Source organism: Salmo trutta, chromosome 17 (assembly GCF_901001165.1).
Source record: "Salmo trutta chromosome 17, fSalTru1.1, whole genome shotgun sequence".
NCBI classification, from domain to species: Eukaryota; Metazoa; Chordata; class Actinopteri; order Salmoniformes; family Salmonidae; genus Salmo; species Salmo trutta.
This window is the reverse complement of record NC_042973.1, coordinates 31,544,176-31,571,927: the sequence shown is the minus strand read 5'-3', so window position 1 is coordinate 31,571,927 and position 27,752 is coordinate 31,544,176. Positions and strand designations below refer to the sequence as shown.

Sequence of the window (27,752 nt, the reverse complement as noted above, 5' to 3'; positions counted from 1 at the left end):
AGGCTGCTGGGAAGCGCTACAGGAGGATAGGATCATTGTAATGGCTGGAATGGAGTAAATAGAATGGAATCAAATATGTGATTTCCATACGTTTGATGTTATTGATACCATTCCATTGATTCCATTCCAGCCATAACAATGAGCCCGTCCTCCTATAGCTCCTCCCACCAGCCTCCTCTGGTCTGAACCCCCTGTCTGCATCAAGGCCATGAGACCAGAAGCCTCCAGGAGACAGCCCTCTCTGGGACTGGGTTATCACACTCTCTGGACTGTCTTTCTTTAATACCTCATGGTGGCTAAATTGAAAAGTTGTTAGAGGGTGATCTGGGATCAGGTGGAGGGGCTTAGTACAAAATAATAAAGTTATGATCCTCTAATGCAGTTACCTCCCCCATTACCCCTCATCTACCCTCCTCCTCTACCCTTTTTCGTGATAGATACAGTAGCTGGAGCTGTCAGTCTCCTCTACCCCCTCCTCTTCCTAGGTTGGTGACAGGCAAGCTGGGGCTTTAGATCCAAGGGTCAGTCCCTCTCTGGGGCTCTGCTCCATATAGGACACTCTGGAGAGTCAGTCTGAACCCTCACAGCTCTCTTCCTTGAACTCTAATGTGCTGTTCTTCCTCTCGTTAGTCACTGACCACCTCTGATGACAGCAGACCGGCTCTACGGCAGAGGGACTAAGTTCATACAGTCATCACACATTTAGTACTGGTCTGGGACCCTAAAAACTACTACTGTACCGGGTATCTGTTCTTTATAAATGGCCACTGTCTCTTTCACTGGCTTCTCTTTACTGTCACCACACACTTAGTAAGTGAGTAAGGACAGGATCTGTAAAATACCCGTTATTGAAGTGCTCTGCTGGGGTTTACAAGGCCGCTGATCGATCTGTCAAATGTTTCTGTCTGACTGTCCATTCCCCAGACAGACAAAACTAGAGTCGTAGTCATAATGTGGCTTGTAATGTGTGTTTTACCATCTAGCCTTTCCTGTCATCACATAGTTAGAGGTACATCCACCCTCCCATATCTCAGAGCAGACTGGAGTGTTGATGCTACACACAACTCCTTTGGTCTCGACAGGCTCTACCTAGATCTGTGTTTTCAACTCTCTATCCTTCCATCCCACCTCTACTCCCTTCCACCTCTCTGTCCATCTCCAGAGTTGCTCCGGTGCAGGCGAGGGTTTAATCTCCAGAGATGCTCCGGCGCAGGCGAGGGTTTAATCTCCAGAGATGCTCCGGTGCAGGCGAGGGTTTAATCTCCAGAGATGCTCCGGCGCAGGCGGGGGTTTAATCTCCAGAGATGCTCCGGCGCAGGCGGGGGTTTAATCTCCAGAGATGCTCCGGCGCAGGCGGGGGTTTAATCCCCAGAGATGCTCCGGCGCAGGTGGGCGTTTAATCTCCAGAGATGCTCCGGTGCAGGTGGGGGTTTAATCTCCAGAGATGCTCCGGTGCAGGCAGGGGTTTAATCACCAGAGATGCTCCGGCGCAGGTGGGGTTTTATCTCCAGAGATGCTCCGGCGCAGGCGGGGGTTTAATCTCCAGAGATGCTCCGGCGCAGGCAGGGGTTTAACTTTTTAGTAACAGGGGGCAGTATTCGGAAATTCGGATGAATGATGTGCCCAAATTAAATTGCCTACTACTCGGGCTCAGAACGTAGGATATGCATATTATTAGTAGATTTGGATAGACAACACTCTGAAGTTTCTGAAACTGTTTGAATGATGTCTGTGAGTATAACAGAACTCATATAGAAGGCAAAAACCTGAGAAAAAATCCAACCAGGAAGTGAGTTGTAGTTCTTCTATCTAATCCCTGTTCAAACTACAGTGACTGTGGGGTAATTTTGCACTTCCTACGGCTTCCATTGGCTGTCAACAGCCTTTAGAAACTTGTTTCATCCGTCTACTGTTACTGGGCAGAGAATAGGAGATCATTCAATCAGTGGACTGCCTGGGACCAGTGAGTTGTTTACTGCACAGGCATGTTGGCGCGCCTCTCCTTCTTTTTCCTCTGTAATGAATACGCTATTGTCCGGTTGGAATATTATCAACGTTTGACATGTTTCTATGAATGGTAATGGAACTATTTGACTTTTCGTCTCTGGTTCTGCGCTCTCACGTTATGCCTTTGGATTAGTGACCTGAACTCGCGAACAAAACGGAAGTATTTGGACATAAATATGGAGTATTTCGAACAAAAATAACATTTCTTGTGGAAGTGGGAGTCCTGGGAGTGCATTCCGACGAAGATCAGCAAAGGTAAGGGAAGATTTATAATACTAATTCTGAGTTTAGTTGACTCCAGAACTTGGCGGGTAACTGCATAGCTTGCTTTGATGGTTGAGCTCTGTACTCAGAATATTGAAAAATGCGTTTTCGCCGAAAAGCTATTTTAAAATCTGACACAGCGGTTGCATTAACCTGTTAGGGCTAGGGGGCAGTATTTACACGGCCGGATAAAAAACGTACCCGATTTAATCTGGTTATTACTACTGCCCAGAAACTAGAATATGCATATAATTATTGGCTTTGGATAGAAAACACCCTAAAGTTTCTAAAACTTTTTGAATGGTGTCTGTGAGTATAACAGAACTCATATGGCAGGCAAAAACCTGAGAAGATTCCAAACAGGAAGTACCCTCTCTGACCATTCCTTGGGCTTCTTGGCTCTGTTTAAAGAAAATGTAGGATCTTTGCTGTAACGTGACACTTCCTACGGCTCCCATAGGCTCTCACAAACCCGGGAATAAGCTGTGAATGATGTAATTCCAGCCGCTGGCTGAAAAACTTTAGCGCATTTGGATGGTGGTCGATCAGAGGGCCATCAGACTGAGGCTCGTGCACGAGGGGATCCCATGTTTTTATTTTCTCTCTCTTTGTACTAAAAAACGATTTCCCGGTCGGAATATTATCGCTTTTTTACGAGAAAACTGGCATAAAAATTGATTTTAAACAGCGGTTGACATGCTTCGAAGTACGGTAATGGAATATTTAGAATTTTTTTGTCACGAAATGCTTCGTGCTCGTCACCCTTCTTTACCATTCGGATAGTGTCTTGAACGCACGAACAAAACAGAAGATATTTGAACATAACTATGCATTATTTTGAACCAAACCAACATTTGTTATTGAAGTAGAAGTCCTGGGAGTGCATTCTGACGAAGACAGCAAAGGTAATAAAATGTTTCTTATAGTAAATCTGATTTTCGTGAGGGCTAAACTTGGTCGGTGTCTAAATGGCTAGCCCTGTGATGCCGGGCTATCTACTGAGAATATTGCAAAATGTGCTTTCACCGAAAAGCTATTTTAAAATCGGACATAGCGAGTGCATAGAGGAGTTCTGTATCTATAATACTTAAAATAATTGTTATGTTTTTTGTGAACGTTTATCGTGAGTAATTTAGTAAATTCACCGGAAGTTTGCGGGGGTATGCTAGTTCTGAACGTCACATGCTAATGTAAAAAGCTGGTTTTTGATATAAATATGAACTTGATTGAACAAAACATGCATGTATTGTATAACATAATGTCCTAGGGTTGTCATCTGATGAAGATCATCAAAGGTTAGTGCTGCATTTAGCTGTCTTCTGGGTTTATGTGACATTATATGCTAGCTTGAAAAATGGGTGTCTGATTATTTCTGGCTGGGTACTCTGCTGACATAATCTAATGTTTTGCTTACGTTGTAAAGCCTTTTTGAAATCGGACAGTGTGGTTAGATTAACGAGAGTCTTGTCTTTAAAATGCTGTAAAATAGTCATATGTTTGAGAAATTGAAGTAATAGCATTTCTAAGGTATTTGAATAATGCGCCACGGGATTCAACTGGCTGTTGAGTAGGTGGGACGATTTCGTCCCGCCGACCCGAGAGAGGTTAAGGAGTAGTATATCTATAATTCTTTCAATAACTGTTGTAAAGTTTATCAACCTTTATGATGAGTATTTTTGTAAATTGATGTGCTCATTCACCGGGCGTTTTGGTGGGAATACATTTTCTGAACATCACGTGCCAATGTAAAATGGGGTTTATGGATATAAATATGAACTTTATCGAAGAAAGCATACATGTATTTTGTAACATTGAGTCCTGGGAGTGTCATCTGATGAAGATCATCAAAGGTTAGTGCTGCATTTAGCTGTGGTTTTGTTTTTTGTGACATTATATGCTAGCTTGAAAAATGGGTGTCTGATTATTTCTGGCTGGGTACTCTCCTGACATAATCTAATGTTTTCCTTTCGTTGTAAAGCCTTTTTGAAATCGGACAGTGTGGTTAGATAAAGGAGAGTCTTGTCTTTAAAATGCTGTAAAATAGTCATATGAAAAATGGAAGTTTTCTGATTTTCGAGGAGTTTGTATTTCGCGCCACGCCCAATCATTGGATATTGGAGCGGTGTTCCGCTAGTGGAACGTCTAGATGTAAGAGGTTATTAAGGCGAAGTGTATCTTTAAAATGGTGTAAAATAGTTGTGTTTGAGAAATTTGAATTATGAGATTATTGTTGTTTTGAATTTGCCGCCCTGCTATTTCACTGGCTGAACTGCGGGTGGTACGCTAGCGTCCCACATAACCCATACTAGTTAATCTCCAGAGATGCTCCGGCGCAGGCGGGGGTTTAATCTCCAGAGATGCTCCGGCGCAGGCGGGGGTTTAATCACCAGAGATGGATAGAATGGCGCTGCAATGGATAGCTGCTGTTTTATAGGCTCCTGATCAATTCTTCTATTTATTAATTTTTTTGTGCTAATCTTATCTTTTTTGTACATAATGTTTCCGCCATCATATCCTATGACTGAAAAAAGCTTCTGAATATCAGAACAGCGATTACTAACCTCGATTTGGATGAAGATTTCTATTTAAATTTGTCAGAGGTGCAGGACATACTGCTCACCCTGGACCAGGCCCTAATCCCAGAGATTCGGAAAAGAAAAGAGAGGCCGACGTGCGGGCACCCTGACAAAACTAAGTTCCCGAGTACATAAACCGCATCTACAGTACCCTCCGTTATATTGGCGAACGTACAATCACTGGAGAACAAACTGGACTAGCTCCTTTCAAGACTATTCGGTCAACGGACCTGAAGAACTGGAATATGATATGTTTATCGGAGTTATGGCTGAACGAGGAAATTGATAATATACATCTAGCTGGTTTTTCTATATATCGGCAGGACAGAACGGAAGATTTGTGTAAGCTCAAGGGGGAAGCTGTGTCTCTTTGTTGATAACAGCTGGCGCGCAATCTCTAATATTAAGAAATTCTCAAGGTTTTGCTCGCCTGAGTTAAAAAACCTCATGATACGCTACAGAACCCTTAAACTCAACTCTGGACCTCAAAGCCAGTTCCAATACTTTTTATTTTCATTGTTGCCTAATCAGGGACTGATTTATACTTGGGACACCAGGTGGATTTATTCATCATCAGGTAGAACAGAAAACCAGCATGCAGGCTCCAGACCTCGTAGGGTAAGTTGAATATCCCTGCTGTAGACCATACTATTTACCAAGTTTTCATCTATATTTTTCATAGCTGTCTATTTACCACCACAAACCAATGCTGGCACTATGACAGCACTCAATGAGCTGTATAGGACCATAAGCAAACAAAAAACTACTCATCCAGAGGCAGTGCTCCTAGTGGCCGGTGATTTTAATGCATATAAAATGAAATCTGTCTGATCTCATTTCTACCAGCATGTCACCTGTGCAACTAGAGGCGAGAAAACTTTAGATCCCCTTTACTCCACACAAAGAAATGCATACAAATCTCCCCCTCACCCTCCATTTGGCAAATCTGACCATAACTATCCTCCTGACAACTGTTTACAAGCAAAAACTCAAACAGGAAGTACCAGTGACGTGCTCTATACAGAAGTGGTCCGATGATGTAGATGCTAAGCTACAGGACTGTTTCGTTGGCCCAGACTGGAATATGTTCCAGGATTCATCCGATAGCACTTAGGAGTTTACCACATCAGTCACCAGCTTCCTTAATAAGTGCGTTGACAACGTCATTCCCACAGTGACCGTATGTACATATCCCAACCAGAAGCCATAGATTACAGGCAACATCCTCACTGAGCTACATGTGAGAATGGTATGCATTGACTAAAACTCAGCGTTCAACACCATAGTGCCCTCCAAGCTCATCACTAATCTAAGGACCCTGCTACTGAACACCTCCCTCTGCAACTGGATCCTGGATTTCCTGACGGGCCGCCCCCAGGTAGTGAGGGTAGGCAACAACACATCCGCTATGCTGACTTTCAACACAGGGGCCCTTCAGGGGTGCGTGCTTAGTCCCCTCCTGTACTCCCTGTTCACCCACGACTGCATGGCAGCACATGACTCCAACACCATCATTAAGTTTTCTTACGACATGATGGTGGTAGGCCTAATCATAGACGACCATGAGATAGCCTATAGGGATGAGGTCAAAGACCTGGCAGTATGTTGCCAGGACAACAACCTCTCCCTCAACATCAGCACGACAAAGGAGCTGATCGTGGACTACAGGAAACGGAGTGCTGAGCATGCCCCCATTCACATCGACAGGGCTGTAGTGGGGCTTCAAGTTCCTCTGTGTCTTCTTCTTTGGTATTATAGTGGTCCGCAAACAAATTTTAAAGGTGCATGCCACCACCTACCGTATTGGCTGTGTATCAGCCTACTATTCTTTAGTATGAACTCATTAAACTTTGTGAAAAAGTTGCCCTCCCAACTAACCCTGCACCCATTAAAACCTCAACACTATTCCATTACTTTGGCCCTACCTCATCCTACTTCAGGCCAGCAGGACAGGACACTATCATTCAAAACATCTTGTATCTCTTCTGCAGTAAAATCTCAAACATTCAATTACTTCTCTGCAGCTGTCACCACAACATCTATATTTTATTTTCCATTCCTGTGGTACAATTGAAAACCATGGCCATGAACGCCATAAAAACAACCTTTCTGAAGTACATGTTATTCTTATCACTCTCTATTGGCGTTGGCCTACTCACAGGGATCCTCTTAGGATCCGTCACCCTGGACCCATCTTCCTCTACTAATCTCTTCACTGCCTCAGCATACGACCCCTTCTGCACTACTATGACCCTGGCAACCTCAACCTGCCTTTCTCTCACCGGACACGTCTGATCTCCAGCACCATGGGTACCCCTATAGTTTACACATACAGCTTTTCCCACCGATACTACACATTCCTTTGCCTCATGCTGTCCTCTACATTTCTCACATCTAGGAATCTCCTACACACTACTTCCGTTTCTCTGTGTCCACATCACTAAGGATCAATCATGGTCCACACACACCATGACAGTCGTGAAGAGGGTACGACAACGTCTCTTCCCCCTCAGGAGGCTGAAAAGATTTGGCATGGGCCCACAGATCTTCAAAATGTTTTACAGCTGCACAAATGAGAGCATTTTGACTGGCTGCATCACCACTTGGTATGGCAATTGCTTGGCATCTGACTGCAAGGCGCTACAGAGGGAAATGCGTATGGCCCAGTACATCACTGGGGCCGAGCTCTCTGCCATCCAGGACTTCTATACCAGGCGGTGTCAGAGGAAGGCCCTAAAAGGAAGACTCCAGTCACCCAAGTCATAGACAGTTCTCTCTGCTACTGCACTGCAAGCGGTACCGATTCACCAAATCTGGAGCCAACAGGACCCTGAACAGCTTCTATCCCCAAGCCATAAGACTGATAAATAGTTAGTTAAATAGTTAACCAAATAGCTACAGAGACTATCCACATTGACCCTTTTTGCACAAACTTTTTTTACTCATCACACACGCTGCTACTAATGTTTATTATTTGTCCTGTTGACTAGTCACTTTATTTCCCCACTGTAGTTATCATTACTCATTGTGTATTTATTATTGCTATTATTATTATGTGATATTACTTTTATATTATTTCCCTATTTTCGTTCTCTCTGCAGGTAAGCATTTCACTGTTAGTCTACAGCATAAGACAACTACAATTTGATTTGATTTCAGAGGTCTCTGTCCATACTCAGTCTCCAGTGTCATAGTCTGATTTCTCATGACTCAGACTGCTGCTGTTGGTTTGAAGACAGGGAAATGGAGGTATAGCGTCAGTGTATTGTGTATGTGTGAGTGCCTGATTAGTGTATGTGCCTGCAAAGTGCACATTGACTGGAGTGTGGCTGAAGCCCTCTCCTGTATGAAATGATTACTGCAGGTAAAGGCAGTGATGCTGAGACTGTTCTGCTAAGACACCACTAGAGGTCTCTATTGTATCTGTTATTTTTCTCAGCTCCTCGCATTTGTTGTATTTTGAATTTTCAAACACCTGGTTTCCTGTTAAAAATCTTCTTTTTAAGGTGAAGAACTAGCATGAGGAGATGTGTAGTACTGCTAAACACTGATGCATTTGGGTCAGAGCTAAGTGCAGTGGAGAACATGATGATGGATACAAACCGAAAAATATATAAGTTAACGCTAAGCTAAGATCTAGTACAAGCTAACCTGACATCATAACCATAGATATAGAACAATGAGTATAGACAAACCGACATATTGTCTGTGATTATAACATGAAACAGGATGAAAAACAACAGACACAGAATGCATAATTCAGACCAGTACCATCTCCATATTTGATCATCTAATTTTGTGTAATGACATGAAAGCAATGGAGTAATACAATATTGTTACATGATTTACCACACACACACACACACACACACACACACACACACACACACACACACACACACACACACACACACACACACACACACACACACACACACACACACACACACACCACTAATGTCAGAAGGGCCTCAGAGGGAAAACACATGCAAATGACTAGCACAGTGATCAAAGTTCAGGCTAAATTGTTTAAGAGCTCACGGAACTTGAGTAAATTAATGTTGTTGAAGTTATTTGACTTTTTCATAGCTATGGTAAATTAGGCAAAGAGAGAATAAATTAATTATTGAAAAAAGCAGTGTGAGGTTATTTGTGTGTGTGCGCATGTATGTGTATATCTACTGTGTACTAGGCAACAGAATACATTTATTTCATCACATTCCCAGTGGGTCATAAGTTTACATACACTCAATTAGTATTTGGTAACATTTCCTTTAAATTGTTTATCTTGGGTCAGACGTTTCGGGTAGCCTTCCACAAGCTTCCCACAATAAGTTGGGTGAATTCTGGCACATTCCTCCTGACAGAGCTGGTGTAACTGAGTCAGGTTTGTAGGCCTCCTTGCTCACACACGCTTTTCAGTTCTGCCCAAAAATGTCCCAAGGGATTGAGGTCAGGGCTTTGTGATGGCCACTCCAATACCTTGACTTTGTTGTCCTTAATCCATTTTGCCACAACTTTGGAAGTTTGCTTGTGGTCATTGTCCATTTGGAAGACCCATTTGCGACCAAGCTTTAACTTCCTGACTGATGTCTTGAGATGTTGCTTCAATATATCCACATAATTTTCCTCACTCATGATGCCATCTATTTTGTGAAGTGCACCAGTCCCTCCTGCAGCAAAGCACCCCCACAACATGATGCAGCCACCCCAGTGCTTCACGGTTGGGATGGTGTTCTTCGGCTTGCAAGCCTCCCCCTTTTTCCTCCAAACATAATGATGGTCATTATGGCCAAACAGTTCTATTTTTGTTTCATCAGACCAGAGGACATTTCTCCAAAAAGTACAATATTTGTCCCCATGTGCAGTTGCAAACCCTAGTCTGGCTTTTTTATGGCAGTTTTGGAGCAGTGGCTTCTTCCTTGCTGAGTGGCCTTTCAGGTTATGTCAATATAGGACTCATTTTACTGTGGATATAAATACTTTTGTACCGGTTTCCTCCTGCATCTTCACAAGGTCCTTTGCTGTTGGGATTGATTTGCACTTTCACACCAAAGTACGTTCATCTCTAGGACACAGAACGCGTCTCCTTCCTGAGCGGTATGATGGCTGCGTGGTCCCATGGTGTTTATACTTGCGTACTATTGTTTGTACAGATGAACATGGTACCTTCAGGCGTTGGGAAATTGTTCCCAAGGATGAACCAGACTTGTGGAGGTCGACAATTTTTTTCTGAGGTCTTGTTCCTTTCCGACACAGTAAACTCTGACAATCAGCCCTCTCAGTAAGAGCTACAATATACTGGAATACACTGCCCATGGACTTGAGAAATGGCACGGATTACTGCGCTTTTAAAATAAAATTGAAAACATGGCTAAAAATCTATCCAAACCTGTACACATGCGTTATCTGTGGTTCCTCATATGTAAGACAACAGCTGACGAAAGTGTTTTATTATGAATAGGTTGTTGATGTTAGAATCATATTGTATTGGATGTAATGTATATGTACTTTGTATAATTTTTTGTGAGTATTTGTATTTGCGTTGTGGCTGTGTAATTGCTCTTACAAGCCCTGGACTACAAGTGTAAATTAGCTTTTGGCTAACCCTGGCACATTTACATGGATGTTGCATTACTGTAATATTGATGTTGATTAATGTGCACTGTTCCCTATGAATAAATACATCTAACATTCCATGCCCACTTTGTACCAAGACAAGCCATTGTATTGAGCTCTCTGCTCTTTGTGAAAGTGCCACAACAATCCAGTTACTGAATTTAATAAATGTATCAAAATCAATTACAATGTATTGTCTGTGTTGTCTGTCTAATATCACACCTGTATCCTCTCACCCATCTACCTGTTGACCAACACACGTCGGATCATTGTTCAGACAGACAAAACACACCCACCATAATACAGTATAAGTGGTTTCCTATTGGTCTGGGACAACAGGAGAATTAGGGCTGAGTGGGTCTCAGTGAGGATGAGTGTGTACAGTAACATACAGCTGCAGATTGGACCTGGTTTAGCACATCAGAGAGGCATTATTGTCAGTCCTGGCCTTTGTTACTGGAGGTAATTAATGAATGTGGGGTCAGCACACACACATTCACACACACGCACACACACACACACACACACACACACACACACACACACACACACACACACACACACACACACACACACACACACACACACACACACACACACACGCGCACTGGAGTCTGGTTGGAGGGTGCAGGTTTAGCAGTAATGGGATATCTCTATGAGATAAAGATGGAGAGAAGAGAGATTGATCTACATAAAACCACTCTTTTCCTCTGTATAGACCGTATTAATATTCAGGTCACCTGACTGATGTGGTGCCATGTCTTTAGACAACGAACAGCAGTTTAGCATGAGAATGAGACCCAGAGGTCACCGATAGAGAGGAGAGGAGATAAAAGAACAAAACCAACTGGGATTATAATAGGGAGAGAGGGAGTGACAGAGAGGGAGAGAAGGGGTCCGAGACATGGAAATAGAAATACATTTATTTCATGTTTATTACATGTATTCAGTACCCAGTCTCATTGTAGGACACCTGTCTATACAAAAGCACTTCTCAGACTGGCCCATTTCCATTTATTCAGATACATATTCAGATAAGCGTCAATACAAGAGTATCATATTATATCCAGGTGGCTGAACTAGTATCAAGGAGTAATGTGGGTTGTTATAGTTGCAGCTTAGCAGCTACAGGATGTACTGAGTTCAGAGTTAAAGAGATCCAGTTGAGAACCGAATAACTGATTTAAGTATCCTCTATCGATCTGACTGACCAGTCAGTAACATCCCAGGTTCAAGATCAAGATATCTTATGCAGAGTAGAGTCAACAGAATAGAGTATATACAGTTGAAGTCGGAAGTTTACATACACTTAGGTTGGAGTCATTAAAACTCGTTTTTCAACCACTCCACAAATTTCTTGTTAACAAATTATAGTTTTGGCAAGTCGGTTAGGACATCTACTTTGTGCATGACACAAGTAATTTTTCCAACAATTGTTTACAGACAGATTATTTCACTTATAATTCACTGTGTCACAATTCCAGTGGGTCAGAAGTTTACATACACTAAGTTGACTGTGCCTTTAAACAGCTTGGAAAATTACAGAAAATGATGTAAAGGCTTTAGAAGCTTCTGATAAGCTAATTGAAATCATTTGAGTCAATTGGAGGTCTACCTGTGGATGTATTTCAAGGCCTACCTTCAAACTCAGTGCCTCTTTCCTTGACATCATGGTAAAAATCTAAAAGATAACGGCCAAGACCTTATAGAAAGAATTGTAAACCTCCAGAAGTCTGGTTCATCCTTGGGAGCAATTTCCAAACACCTGAAGGTACCACGTTCATCTGTACAAACAATAGTACGCAAGTATAAACACCATGGGACCACGCAGCCGTCATACCGCTCATGAAGGAGACGAGTTCTCTCTCCTAGAAATGAACGTACTTTGGTGTGAAAAGTGCAAATCAATCCCAGAGCAACAGCAAAGGACCTTGTGAAGATGCTGGAGGAAGCAGGTACAAAATTATCCATATCCACAGTAAAACGAGTCCTACATCGACATAACCTGAAAGGAAGAAGCCACTGCTCCAAAACTGCCATAAAAAAGCCAGACTACGGTTTGCAACTGCACATGGGGACAAAGATTGTACTTTTTGGAGAAATGTCCTCTGGTCTGATAAACAAAAATATAACTTTTTGTCCATAAAGACCATCATTATGTTTGGAGGAAAAAGGGGGATGCTTGCAAGCTGAAGAATACCATCCCAACCATGAAGCACTGGGGTGGCAGCATCATGTTGTGGGGGTGCTTTGCTGCAGGAGGGACTGGTGCACTTCACAAAATAGATGACATCATGAGTGAGGAAAATTACGTGGATATATTGAAGCAACATCTCAAGACATCAGTCAGGAAGTTAAAGCTTGGTCGCAAATTGGTCTTCCAAATGGACAATGACTCCAAGCAGACTTCCAAAGTTGTGGCAAAATGGCTTAAGGACAACAAAGTCAAGGTATTGGAGTGGCCATCACAAAGCCCTGACCTCAATCCCATAGAAAATGTGTGGGCAGAACTGAAAAAGCGTGTGCGAGCAAGGAGGCCTACAAACCTGACTCAGTTACACCAGCTCTGTCAGGAGGAATGGGCCAAAATTCACCCAATTTACTGTGGAAAGCTTGTGGAAGGATACCCAAAACTTTTGACCCAAGTTAAACAATTTAAAGGCAATGCTACCAAATACTAATTGAGTGCATGTAAACTTCTGACCCACTGGGAATGTGATGAAAGAAATTAAAGCTGAAATAAATCATTCTCTCTACTATTATTCGGACATTCCAAAACCTTAAAACAAATCGGTGATCCTAACTGACCTAGACAGGGAATTTTTACTCTGATTAAATGTCAGGAAATGGGAAAAACTGAGTTTAAATGTACTTGGCTAAGGTGTATGTAAACTTCCGACTTCAACTGTACCTTTGGACCTGGTGATGGGTCATAGCTACACTGGGATGGGGATACATACAGATGTAGGATCTTATTTTGAGACAGTTTGCTACTGCAGGAAAATAATCCTGCAGGAACAGGAAATGTGAATTATTATGTGGATTAGAAATCATGTACATTCTTGTAGGGGTTGATACATTTTTCATAAGGGAAAATCAAGTCTGAAATTTCTAAGTTGGAAATTACAAACTTCAGAAGCCTTTTTAAACCTCAACTACATTACAAGGTTTTACATTTCCTGCATCCTGCAACAAGGTGATCAGATTAAGATCCTATATCTGCAAACACAGGCCATCTGATGTGACTATGTGTTGGGACAGTTTGTATTGGACATACTGCACCTTCAGAAAGTATTCAGACCCCTTACATACTTCTACACACGATACCCCATACTGACAAGGAGAAAACAGGTTTTTAGACATTTTTGCAAAATGATTAAAAATAAAAAACAGAAATACCTTATTTACATAAGTATTCAGACCCTTTGCTATGAGCCTCGAAATTGAGCTCAGTCAGGTGCATCCTGTTTCCATTGATCATCTTTGAGATCTTTTTACAACTTGATTGGAGTCCATCTGTGGTAAATTCAATTGATTAGACATAATTTGTAAAGGCACACACCTGTCTATATACAGTAAGGTCCCACAGTTGACAGTGCATGTCAGAGCAAAAACCAAGCCATGAGGTCGAAGGAATTCAATCAATCAATCAAATGTATTTATAAAGCCCTTTTTACATCAGCCAATGTCACAAAGTGCTATACAGAAACCCAGCCAATGCAGATGTAGAAGCACGGTGGCTAAAAAAAACTCCATAGGAAGGCAGGAACCTAGGAAGATACCTAGAGAGGAACCAGGTTATGAGGGGTGCCCAGTCCTCTTCTGGCTGTGCTGGGTTGAGATTATAACAGAACATGACCAAGATGTTCAAACATTCATAGATGACCAGCAGGGTCAAATAATAATAATCACAGTGGTTGTAGAGGGTGCAACTGGTCAGCACCTCAGGAGTAAACGTCAGTTGGCTTTTCATAGCTGAGCATTCAGAGTAAGAGACAGCAGGTGCGGTAGAGAGAGAGAGAGTCGAAAACAGCAGTCCGGGATAAGGTAGCACGTCTGGTGAACAGGTCAGGGTTCCATAGCCACAGGCAGAACAATTGAAACTGGAGCAGCAGCACGACCAGGTGGACTGGGGACAGCAAGGAGTCATCAGGCCATGTAGTCCTGAGGCATGGTCCTAGGGCTCAGATTCTACAAGAGAAAAGAAAGAGAAAGAGAAAGAGAGAGAGAGAGAGAGAGAGAGAGAGAGAGAGAGAGAGAGAGAGAGAGAGAGAGAGAAAGAGAGAGAGAATTAGAGAGAGCATATTTAAATTCACACAGGACACCGGTTAAGACAGGAGAAATACTCCAGATATAACAGACTGAGCCTAGCCCCCGACACATACACTATTGCAGCATAATTATTGGAGGCTGATACAGGAGGGGTTGGGAGACCCTGTGGCCCCGTCCGACTATACCCCCAGACAGGGCCAAAGAGGCAGGATATAACCCCCCCACTTTGCCAAAGCACAGCCCCCACACCACTAGAGGGATATCTTCAACCTCCAACATACTACCCTGAGACAAGGCCGAGTATAGTCCTTGAAGATCTCCCCCACGGCACGAACCCGAAGAGGGATCCAACCCAGACAGGAAGACCACGCCAGCAACTCAACCCCTCAAGTGACGCACCCCTCCTAGGGACGGCATGGAAGAGCACCAGTAGGCCAGTGACTCAGCCCCCGTGATAGGGTTAGAGGCAGAGAATCCCAGTGGAGAGAGGAACCGGCCAGGCAGAGACAGCAAGGGTGGTTCATCACTCCAGTGCCTTTCCGTTCACCTTCACACCCCTGAGCCAGACTATACTCAATCATAGGAACTACTGATGAGATGAGTTTTCAATAAAGAATTAAAGGTCGAGACAGAATATGTGTCTCTCAAATGGATAGGCAGACCATTCCATAAAAATGGAGCTCTATAGGAGAAAGCCCTGCCTCCAGCTGTTTGCTTAGAAATTCTATGGACAATTAGGAGGCTTGCGTCTTGTGACCGTAGCGTACGTGTAGGTATGTACGGCAGGACCGAATCGGAAAGATAGGTAGGAGTAAGCCCATGTAATGCTTTGTAGGTTAGCAGTAACACTTTGAAATCAGCCCTAGCCTTATTAACAGGAGGCCAGTATAGAGAGGCTAGCACTGGAGTAATATGATCACATTTTTGGGGTACTAGTCAGGATTCTAGCAGCCGTGTTTAGCACTAACTGAAGTTTATTTAGTGCTTTATCTGGGTAGCTGGAAAGTAGAGCATTGCAGTAGTTTAATCTAGAAGTGACAAAAGCATGGATTCATTTTCCTGCATAATTTTTGGACAAAAAGTTTCAGATTTTTGCAATGTTAAGTAGATGGTAAAAAGCTGTTCTTGAAACAGTCTTGATATGTTCGTCAAAAGAGAGATCAGGGTCCAGAGTTACGCCGAGGTCCTTCACAGTTTTATTTGAGACGATTGTACAACCATCAAGATTAATTGTCAGATCAGAAGATCTCTTTGTTTCTTGGGACCTAGAACTAGTATCTCTGTTTTGTCCGAATTTAAAAGTAAAAAAATTGTTGCTATCCACTTCATTTTGTCTGAAACAGGCTTCCAGGGAGGGCAATTTTGGGGCTTCACCATGTTTCATCGAGATGTACAGCTGTGTATCGTCCGCATAGCAGTGAAAGTTAACATTATGTTTCCCGAATGACATCACCAAGAGATAAAATATATAGTGAAAACAATAGTGGTTCTATAACAGAACCTTGAGGAACACCGAAATGTACAGTTGATTTGTCAGAGGACAAACCATCCACAGAGTGTCAGAGGCGTTGTAAGGGACAGACCAAGGCACAGCAGGTATAGTGCTCATCTTCTTACTTTATTAGAAAGAACACTCAAAACAAAATAAACAGATGAATCCTACAGACGAAGAACCATATATGTGACAATTTTTCCATTTTAAGATAATCAGTTATTTTTATATTATTAATTGTGTGTACCACATTAGGTGTTTTATGGTTGACAAATAATTCACCATACTCATATCTTCCAACAACAATTGATATTTTTTTGTTATTTCAAAAAATACTTATTTTATTGCTGTTTTAATTTTTAGAATGTGGAAGAACAGTATATCTCCAGTGATGATTTCAGTTTGTGGAAGAACAGTATATGTGACATTTTCCATGACACTTGTAAGATGTCCTTTTTTAACACCTGATATGATGTTTTAAGTACTTTCAAGTGCAGATGCCCTTCATGTAAATAACTTAAATGCAATATGTAGTTAATTCATTTGTATGGAGGTTCATTTAAAGGTGGTCTATCAACTTTAGCACTGATGACTTTTCTTAAAAGTTGAGTCATGAAATCTTAGTCTCATTTAAAATGAAGCCCTCAATGTGAACATACCATAGAATAACTACAAAAATAGAATTCAATCAAAAGAAGCACAACTTCTACATATCAAATATGGATCAATGTGATGTGCCAATATGCAGGTCCCTAAGGTCAATATTACAAAACGTTCAGAAAACCATTCTCTTTGCGTTTAACACTATGATCAGCAATTAAGTTTTGAATTGCGTTAAACCCATGCTAAAGGCAAGAAATGTCCTGTACTGAGGTGACAGCAGTAAATAAGTATTAACTGCTTAGAGTTGATGCTAAATGTGGTGACAGAGAGACGTACTGTATATTGTAATGAATAAAAAAAGGGAATCAAGATCAAATGAATACTCACATACTGTATGTGATGACTTATTTGTTTTTAATTAATTCAGATTAAAAAAGGTTCAAATGATCACACACAAAATCATTCTCAACAGAACACATTGTACATAACATTTTCTACACTAGGAACAACATCTTAAAATTAAATTAATTCAATATATTATGCTGGTTGAAATCATACACAAATTGATTCACATAGAAAACACCTACTATACATTTAATTTCCTACAATAGGGGTGACATGTCTTCTGAAATGTATTCAGATTCAACATACTATACAGGTTCAGGGGATCATAAACTCACAGAAAAAACAGTTAATTATGTAGCTTGGTTTAACATCAAATTATTCACTCTGCAGTGATTTATAAAAAGAGCGTGCAGCAGCTGGCAAGTAGTTGAGCATGGTCATCAGATCTTGGTACTTGTTTTTTTTGATGGGCAGAGGACTCTCATATGCTCTAGGGTAGTGGCTTGCAAAATAGGGAGGTTGAGGTGTAGCTCCTTGTTTTGGTTTGGAGATCAGCCACGATTTCCATCCCTCAAATAGACTGTGGCTCTGTCTGGCGTACAGATTCCAAGGATCCTCAACTGAAATTACAACAAACATTTTAAGTTCCTGACATCAATAAACAACTTTCACAGTCAAGCACTAGGATATTTTATTGTTAGAACAACATGTTGCATGTTGATGATGAATGTTAGTAAACTATTCTCTGTGCAATACCTGTAATATACTGTCATCGGATCTTAGAATGAGCCAATGTTTGATCGATTCCTTTCCCAATACCTGTGACTTTTAACCACCTCACTGAGGTGATCTGTAGTCCAGCTGGTCGCTTGAGGACAGAATCTGGAAGGTGCCTGAAGTCTTCACATTGCATCCTCATCACCTTGAATGGTTTTGCTGGTTGTGCTTCAAGTATCATCTTTGAAACATCATCAGGTGTATGAAGGACTGACACCTTGCGCCTCTTCTCGATGGTGGCAAAAGATCGATCACAAGGAAGAAAAGAATGACCAGAGACCATGAACTTCTGCTCAACTTGGGTAAAGTAACCCATAGAGATGAGCATCGACATCAGATTGAGCATCCGCCAGTTGTTATTCTGCCCACAGCATCTGTCACTGAAGATGATCAACTTGCGCACTTCTGGTTTGGTGAGTGGCGTGAATTTTGTCTTCACCCACTTCAATATGCAGCTTGCTACCTCAATGGACCCTCGGTGTGCAATCCCCTCATGCCAAACACACATGTATGCAGGATCTTCTTTTCCAAGTTCCTGGATGCAAAGGTTAAAATTTGACAGCTGCCGCTGGTAGTAGACATTGGAGTGGGTCAGATTAGGGGTGTACATCACCCCCTGTAGATCCACAGAAATGACATGGCAGTCAGCATTGGCTTTAGCCCACTCAGTGTCACTTTGAAGCTGTGTGTAGGCCTTTTCGGCTTTTCGATGGTGCAACTCACTTTCAACTGCAATCTTCCTCTTCTCCTCTTCAGATGTTGCTGCTGACATCTTAGTGAAGAATGCGTCACATTTGCCACAGGTGTCACTCCTGGGTTGGCCGAAATTGAGACTCTGCTGTTTGAAAATGTCCCTATAAACCCAGAATTTTGCAGATGATGTGGTATTCTTCTCTTTGTAGAGTCGGTACATTCGCAACAAATTCAGATCAGGGCTGAGGTATTCTCTGTGTACATCCCCCTTCATCCGAGAGTAGTGGTTCTGGGTTCTTGGGAAAGATAAAATGTGCTCCTTGATGCCCTCTTTCACTGTAGCATGTATCCGATGTGGCCTGTAAGGAGACAACAAGATGTTGTTGAACTTGTATTCTCTCAATGTTCTAGGGACCTGCCTTAGAGTGCAACTGTGTCGCTATAACCGGGGTACAAATCCCGGTCACGCCATTGCCGTTTGTGGCCGGGGGGTCCTGTAGGGCGGCGAGAATTAGGCCAGTGCCGTCCGGTGGGAGGGGGAAGGTAATCGGCACTCAGTCCTCAATGCTCAGGTTGTAGTTGGACAGCTTAATTACCATCATTTTGTTTAAAAGTAATAAACATTTTTATATTTTTGTTTCAGAATTCGCTATTCATCCATTCGATACTCTATGTTAATGTTTAGAAGATTGTTTAGAGCACTGCTATAGTGAAATAATCCAGGCTGGAATCAATAGCGCATTACCTATTGCTATGCTTCCCTCTTCCATCTTCTAAAGGAGACCTAGCCTCAGTAGCCTGATCTGGAGACCCTGCAACCTCACCTGCCTCAGCTTGAACTCCTAACTTTTCCTGAACAACCTGACCAAAACAATTACATTTCAATTAGCAGGTTCTAAAAAAACTAGTACAAAGAATACAATATGTTTGTAATTGATATTCATATAGACATTAATTCATATTTTCACTTGCCTGAAGACGGCTGTTGGTTAGCTGGAACACAGACATGAAAGTGACCTTGCACACATTCAATCTCTGGCCTGCTTGCTGTACATGGTATTTGAAGGTTTGTTTCCGTCGTTTGTTCTCCTTTGTATCCTCAGGTTTACGTCTCCGTTTCACCTCATGCTGCAATAAAAATTGACAATGATAAATTCAGAATTTAATATACTGTAGCACATTCAGGGTATTGCTTGATCAGGACCTCCATCTTTCACACACTCCCAACCTATACACAGAATGAGTTTGTGTTGCACTGTACGTATCATTACTGTCAAAGTTAAACTATGCAAGTGTTCAATATAGCTATTATAATAATAGGAGTTTTATCCTATTTCTAACCTGTTCTAAGCCGGAGAGAATCAACGCTTGTTGTTTCTCGTATGGGACAGTGTAGAAACTGTTGAACAGATGCAGCTTGCGCTCATCAGTCAACTTTCCACAATCCTTTCTGCACGTCGTGGAACACGCTCTTCCCTGCAGGATACAGTGTAACGTTACATATAACTAGCTAGCTACTGTAGCCATGTCGAATCATCCGGTGGATGGACAAAAAGTAGCTAGCTATGTTTCTTCTATAATCTAGCAATAACATTTGTAACGATAATGTATAAGTTAGTAGCCAACGAACTTTAGCTAATATGTTTTCTCTATAGTTACAAATTAGACAACCCAGAACATACATGTTAGTTACTGTACTCTATAGCTAGCTAGCTTGATTGTTTGATATACGGTTCTTCCACATACCTCTTTTGGACAGCTTTTCCCAGTTTTTTCTTGACCCTTACGATTTGTATAGGGTTTTCCCGCATTCCGTAAGATCTTCCTTTGCCTGTCTTTCCATTCTTTTAGTTTTGTTTTACGTTTCTTTCCCACATTTCGGCGATTTTCATCAGCAACAGAAAAGTTGTGCGCTTGTCCGTTCATTCTGAGTGTTGCACATAAACGGTTATTCCACGAGAGGCTATCTTTAAATTTAAAAATATTGTTAATTAGCGCGTGGAAAGCTTGTGAAACCGGTTCACTATAGAAAAAGGGTGTCCAATAATGATTTTTCATGTATATCTCTTTTTTTTGAAAAATGTCACATATACGGTTCTTCGTCTGTAGGATTCAGATGACGAAACAGTTCCATAAGGCACACAGGCTATACAGAAAACAACCACCCACAAACCCAAAGGAAAAAACAGGCTGCCTAAGTATGGCTTCCAATCAGTGACAACAAAAAACACCTGTCTCTGATTGGAAACTATACTCGGCCAAACATGGAAAAAGAAACATAGAAATAGAAAACTGGAACCAAAATCTCCTAGAACCAAAAAAAACCAAAACACACAAAACAAACACCCCCTGCCACGCCCTGACCATACTACAACAACAAATGACCCTTTTACTGGTCAGGACGTGACACAGAGACAAACTGATATCTTTCCGAACGATAAGATCTAAACCAGGCCAAACTTGTCCGTGTAAATCCGTATGGGTTTCCAATCTCTCCAAAAGAATGTGATGATCGATGGTATCAAAAGCAGCACTAAGGTTTAGGAGCACGAGGACAGATGCAGAGCCTTGACAAGTCTCTGAAAGTCCTTGTGTGGTCCAGCCAGAGGCGGGACTTGAACCCGATCAAACATCTCTGGAGAGACCTGAAAATAGCTGTGCAGCAACGCTACCCATCCAACCTGACAGAGTTGAATGGGGAAATACAGGTGTGCCAAACATGAAGCATCATACCCAAGAATATTCGATGCTGTAATCACTGCCAAAGGTGCATCAACAAGGTACTGAGTAAAGGGTCTGAATACTTACGTAAATGTGATATTTCAGTTTTAAATTTTTTATAAATTATAAACATTTCTAAAAACCTGTTTTTGCTTTGTCATTATGGGGTATTGTGTAGATTGATGAGATAAACAACAACAATTTAATACATTTTAGAATAAGGCTGTAACTTAACAAAATGTGGAAAAAGTCAAGGGGTATTAACATTTTCCATAGGCAGTGTATTTGAAGATTACAAGCAGGGAAGCAAGGGCCCCCCAGATTCTCTACAACTGAAGTGTGACACACCTAATGCCTTTTAAACGGTCTTGTGATACACCAAATTAACAAAGCAATTTGTGTCTCTCATACATACACACATACAGCTGGATAACCATAAATACACACAAAAAACTACTTAGCATTTCAGGAACGTTTAACAGTGCAAATGGAAAACAGTCATGTGTGTGTGTGTGTGTGTGTGTGTGTGTGTGTGTAAGTGTGTGCCTCATTAAGCCAGTAGCAGAGGAAAGCAGACTGTCCAATTATACAGCATTCACCTCTCTTCCCTCTATCCCTCCTTCCTCTCTTCCCCCTTCTTTCCATCCTCTCCTGATCAACCCAAACAAACACAACTATTTGCATATTGCTTAATGGATTGCGAACCAGCCAACCCCAAAAGCAGGCCTAATTGTAGTAATGCATCAAATTGTCTGTTTATATAAAAAGGCTGATCTTTACACACGTCATCTGGCAACTTTTTCTCTTCCCTCACACATCTCACCCATTACACCAACCGTCATACTCATCGGTCTGTTTTGAGCAAAATTACAGTGCAATAAACTATTGTAACAGGAGTTTATAAAATGTAGTGTGTCTATAAGTTACTAACTGATCCGAAGCTTTACGGCAGGCACAGTTTCTCTCTTGCTGTATTCTTTTCCACACCCGCAAGTCTCTTGTGCTAGGTGGCAGCATTTATCTGCAGAGAGAGAAGTAAAAACATAGAGAGAGAAAGGGAAGACAGAGAGAAATAGACTGGGGAATGTGTATAGTGATATCGGGGTCTCTGTCTGTTTCTCCAGGGGAGTAGTGGCTTCCTTTGGTTTTAACAAAGAGCTAATGGATTCTCCTCAGCCAGACTGAAGCAGGGTTAACAGGCTAACTGATCCACCAATAGAGGTTCAGAGAGAACCCAGGTTCCCATGCTCCTGGAGGCTGAGGCGCAGTCCATGGGAAGCCTCTTAAACCCTCAAACACCACTCCTCCAATAGAACAAAGAACACACACACTCAAATGGATATACACGCTCAAACATGCACACACACACACACACACACACACACACACACACACACACACACACACACACACACACACACACACACACACACACACACAGCAACCCCCCCCCCCCCCACACACACAAATACTTTCACAGAGTAGACTGATCTCTCCCTTTGGCAAAGGCTGCAGCCTCTATCTAGGCCCGGCTCCATCCCTCTTGAGGATTTCATTTTTCCCACAGTGCTAACACAATAGTGGAAATGGAGATTTACCTTTTAGTGAGCATTCCCTTAGATTCAATAATTGATAAAAAAGTGTGAGGGCCATTTGGATAATGCCATGAAAGAGCTCAATCATTGTTCAATTTCTCAAAAAGCCCACACAAAGGTTATAACTTTTAAAAAGTTAAGAAAGAGCGAGGGTATTCTAGAAATATAAATTGCGCTGAATAATGCTCCTTTGACACACATTTAAAAAAAAGTGAATTGTCTGGATTCATCAGAGTTGGTGTCGCATCTGAACTAATTTAAATATTTAAAGTCACTAAGAGGAATGAGACATAGTCACATCTAAAATATGGATCTCCTAATCAGAGCTAATAAATATTTGACTTTTGAGGTCTATGGTCCAGACGAATGGTTATTCTGTGTTGAATAGTTAATGTGAGGGCGGCTATGGAGACTGCCATGTCATTAGGACCCCAGTCATCTTTGTCATGTCTACATCACATCTACATCAATGCCTAATTATATCTTTATATACCACACATTTCTGTCAGGCAAAATACTCAGACAGCCTTCCTTCCCATGATTATCTAGTAGGAATGTAGTTGCAGACTATGTTCTGAAAGTCTACGATATCGCTCTCCCTCCCTCTCTCTCTATCTATCTCTGTCTCTCTCCCTCTCCATCTCTCTCTCTTTCTCTCTCTCACTCACTGTCACGTCCTGGCCAGTATAAGGGTTAATTAGTATTGTAGTTTGGTCAGGACGTGACAGAGGGTATTTGTTTTATGTGGTTCAGGGTGGTGTGTTTGGTTAAAGGGTGTTTGATTTAGTATTTCCGGGGTTTTGGTTTATAGTCTATGTTTATATATTTCTATGTCTAGTCTGGTGAGTGTGTTTCTATGTTGTGTTGATTGGAGTTGGGACTCTCAGTTGAAGGCAGGTGTTGTCTATCTGCCTTTGATTGAGAGTCCCATATATTAGGGTGTGTTTGTGGTTGTTAGGTGTGGGTGATTGTTCTGTGTTCAGCCTTATGCTTTAACAGACTGTTTTTTTGAGCGGTCGTTCGTTTCTTTGTTATTTTTGTATGTTCATTTTTTAAGTTAATTAAAAATCAAGATGAGAATACACGTACCTGCTGCGTTTTGGTCCTCTTTCACCGACGACAACCGTGACACTCACTCTATCCCAGTCAAGACAGAGCAGTAGTAATGGAGGAAAGAAAGGGAGGAGAGGAGGAAAGAAAGCTCTCTCTGACTATTGGGATGTTACTTCCACTCTTGGTATTCTACACCAGGAGTGTCTGAGGAGCTGAAGATGATGCATCCCTTGACTGCCCCTGGAGAGATGTTAAGTCCATCCTGCCTGTCCTTGGTGTTAAGCCCCCATCCCTCTCTCCCTTTCCTTTTCTCTTTCATTATCTTTTTCTCTCCGTTTCTCTATTAGTACCACTTTCTCTTTATACTCTCTCTCCTACATACACGCACTCACTCTGTCTTCTCTTTAACTCCACCCCTCCCTCTCTCTCTCTCTCTCTCTGATGGATGGTGTGACAGTGTTTTATCTTTATGTGACTATCTGTCACCTCACCTGCTCTCTCCACCTCACCATGACCTGAATCCCAACACCAGCCATGCACCCCAGCTCTACTCTTTGCTATGATCGCTCTGCCTTGTGCTTCTCTCCTGAAACACACTCAGTAGATACCATTACTTTACATTTCATTTAAACATAAGTTGATGTTTTTCACTAGGGTGCTATTTATTTCAGTGACAAGGACGTGACACAAAATCAACAGGAGAGGAAACACAGTGACAGTATCTAACAATAGGACCCTAGCGTCTGAGCCAGAGGACTATTTGAATTCTGTCTCTGAAAGCCTAAACAGCCACATGCTGAGAGTGATAAACCTGGGGATTTATTCAACTCATTCCTCTATCTCTCTACTGCTGCATACGCAGAGGAGCAGGAAATTAAAGAAAAAGGACGAGGAAGGAGAGGGGGAACAGGAGGGGAAATAGATAAAATTACTATTACTTCATAAAAGTGTTCTTCTTAGGGGGTTTGCCTCAAAAGCAGAAACAACTTCAAACTTCCATCTGAAAAATGTAAGATAAGTAATTTTTTGCCCTAACCGTAGTCAATTGATGATTGCAAGGGTAGTAAGGTCATTATTTTGATGAAAATTAAACTATGTGAACTACACTCCCTTACTTATTTATTTGGACAGTGAAGCTAAAACTTTTAATTTGTCTCTATACTCTATAGCATTTTGGATTTGAGATACAATGTTTTATATGAGGCATCAGTACAGAATGTCACCTTTCATTTGAGGGTATTTTCATACATCTACTTTAGCGTTTTGAAACTAATGCACTTTATATGTCCCCCGTGGCTTTCAGATAATTATTTTTTCATATTGTTTGTTGTATAGTTTTTACATATCAAGTTCGTACATTTAAATGTTTGTAGTTTCAATGACACAGAAGTGTGTGAGTTCCTTAAAAGCCTATGTAAATCCCATTGTTGGGATACAGTAAAGTGGTTTACCTTATTAGGCAATAAGGTGGCATACTTACTATAATATGTAATAAATAATCATATTATTATAGAAAAGTGTCAAAAAAGTTAAATAAGTAAATTCTGAATTTTCACTATATGAACTTGACATGATGAACAAGCTGCTAGGTCAATCCAGCATGAGTGGAAAAAATACCCAACTGATGGTTAAATTAACCCATGTTTGGGTCTTCCCAACAACCCAACTGTTGGGTTATTCACGCAACCCAACTGTCTGGGTCAAAAAAAGGGCTCCCGAGTGGAGCAGCGGTCTAAGGCACTGCATCTCAGTGCTTGAAGTATCACTACAGACACTCTGGTTTGAATCCAGGTTGTATCACAATTGTCCGTGATTTGGATTCCCATAGGATGGTGCACAATTTGCCCAGCGTCGTCCGGTGTAAGCGGTCATTGTAAATTAGAATTTGTTCTTGACTGACTTGCCTAGTTAAATAAAAAAATAACTCAGTGTGTGTTCTGTCCAATATCTACCCATTGCTGGGTTACCAAATAACCTCTTTTAGAATCTGAGAGTGAAAAACACTGCTCAAAAAAATAAAGGGAACACTAAAATAACACATCCTAGATCTGAATGAATGAAATAATCTTATTAAATACTTTTTTCTTTAAATAGTTGAATGTGCTGACAACAAAATCACACAAAAATAATCAATGGAAATCCAATTTATCAACCCATGGAGGTCTGGATTTGGATTCACTCAAAATTAAAGTGGAAAACCACACTACAGGCTGATCCAACTTTGATGTAATGTCCTTAAAACAAGTCGAAATGAGGCTCAGTAGTGTGTGTTGCCTCCACGTGCCTGTATGACCTCCCTACAATGCCTGGGCATGCTCCTGATGAGGTGGCGGATGGTCTCCTGAGGGATCTCCTCCCAGACCTGGACTAAAGCATCCGCCAACTCCTGGACAGTCTGTGGTGCAACGTGGCGTTGGTGGATGTAGCGAGACATGATGTCCCAGATGTGCTCAATTGGATTCAGGTCTGGGGAATGGGCGAGCCAGTCCATAGCATCAATGCCTTCTTCTTGCAGGAACTGCTGACACACTCCAGCCACATGAGGTCTAGCATTGTCTAGCATTAGGAGGAACCCAGGGCCTAACCGCACCAGCATATGGTCTCACAAGGGGTCTGAGGATCTCATCTCGGTACCTATTGGCAGTCAGGCTACCTCTGGCGAGCACATGGAGGGCTGTGCGGCCCCCCAAAGAAATGCCACCCCACACCATAACTGACCCACCGCCAAACCGGTCATGCTGGAGGATGTTGCAGGCAGCAGAACGTTCTCCACGGCGTCTCCAGACTCTGTCACGTCTGTCACATGTGCTCAGTGTGAACCTGCTTTCATCTGTGAAGAGCACAGGGCGCCAGTGGCGAATTTGCCAATCTTGGTGTTCTCTGGCAAATGCCAAACGTCCTGCACGGTGTTGGGCTGTAAGCACAAACCCCACCTGTGGACGTCGGGCCCTCATACCACCCTCATGGAGTCTGTTTCTGACCGTTTGAGCAGACACATGCACATTTGTGGCCTGCTGGAGGTCATTTTGCAGGGCTCTGGCAGTGCTCCTCCTGCTCCTCTTTGCAGAGAGGCGGAGGTAGCGGTCCTGCTGCTGGGTTGTTGCCCTCCTACGGCCTCCTCCACGTCTCCTGATGTACTGGCCTGTCTCCTGGTAGCGCCTCCATGCTCTGGACACTACGCTGACAGACACAGCAAAACTTTTTGCCACAGCTCGCATTGATGTGCCATCCTGGATGGGCTGCGCTACCTGAGCCACTTGTGTGGGTATTAGACTCCGTCTCATGCTACCACTAGAGTGAAAGCACCGCCAGCATTCAAAAGTGACCAAAACATCAGCCAGGAAGCATAGGAACTGAGAAGTGGTCTGTGGTTACCACTTGCCGAACCACTCCTTTATTGGGGCTGTCTTGCTAATTGCCTATAATTTCCTCCTGTTATCTATTCCATTTGCACAACAGCATGTGAAATGTATTGTCAATCAGTGTTGCTTCCTAAGTGGACAGTTTGATTTCACAGAAGTGTGATTGACTTGGAGTTACATTGTGTTGTTTAAGTGTTCCCTTTTATTTTTTTGAGCAGTATATTTACACACTCGTCTCTAATATGTCAGCTCAGCATTCCCAAACAAAACCATTTCAAGTCAGAATGTTGAACAAACTTATTTCAAACTTAATTTCAACTTACTTACCTGATGTTCTCTGATTTTGTCCCTACTGTATGTCGGAGGTAATCTG

General features: G+C 42.0%; 1 long non-coding RNA gene across 1 annotated transcript; it reads right to left on the bottom strand.

Moving 5' to 3' along the window:
* Positions 1 to 17,228: 17,228 nt before the first annotated feature.
* On the bottom strand, positions 17,229 to 18,520 carry LOC115152040 (uncharacterized). The gene is made up of 2 exons (XR_003867408.1): positions 17,935 to 18,520; positions 17,229 to 17,798 (listed from the first exon to the last, which is right to left on the bottom strand). It is a non-coding gene; the product is annotated as an uncharacterized LOC115152040 (long non-coding RNA).
* Positions 18,521 to 27,752: the final 9,232 nt, after the last annotated feature.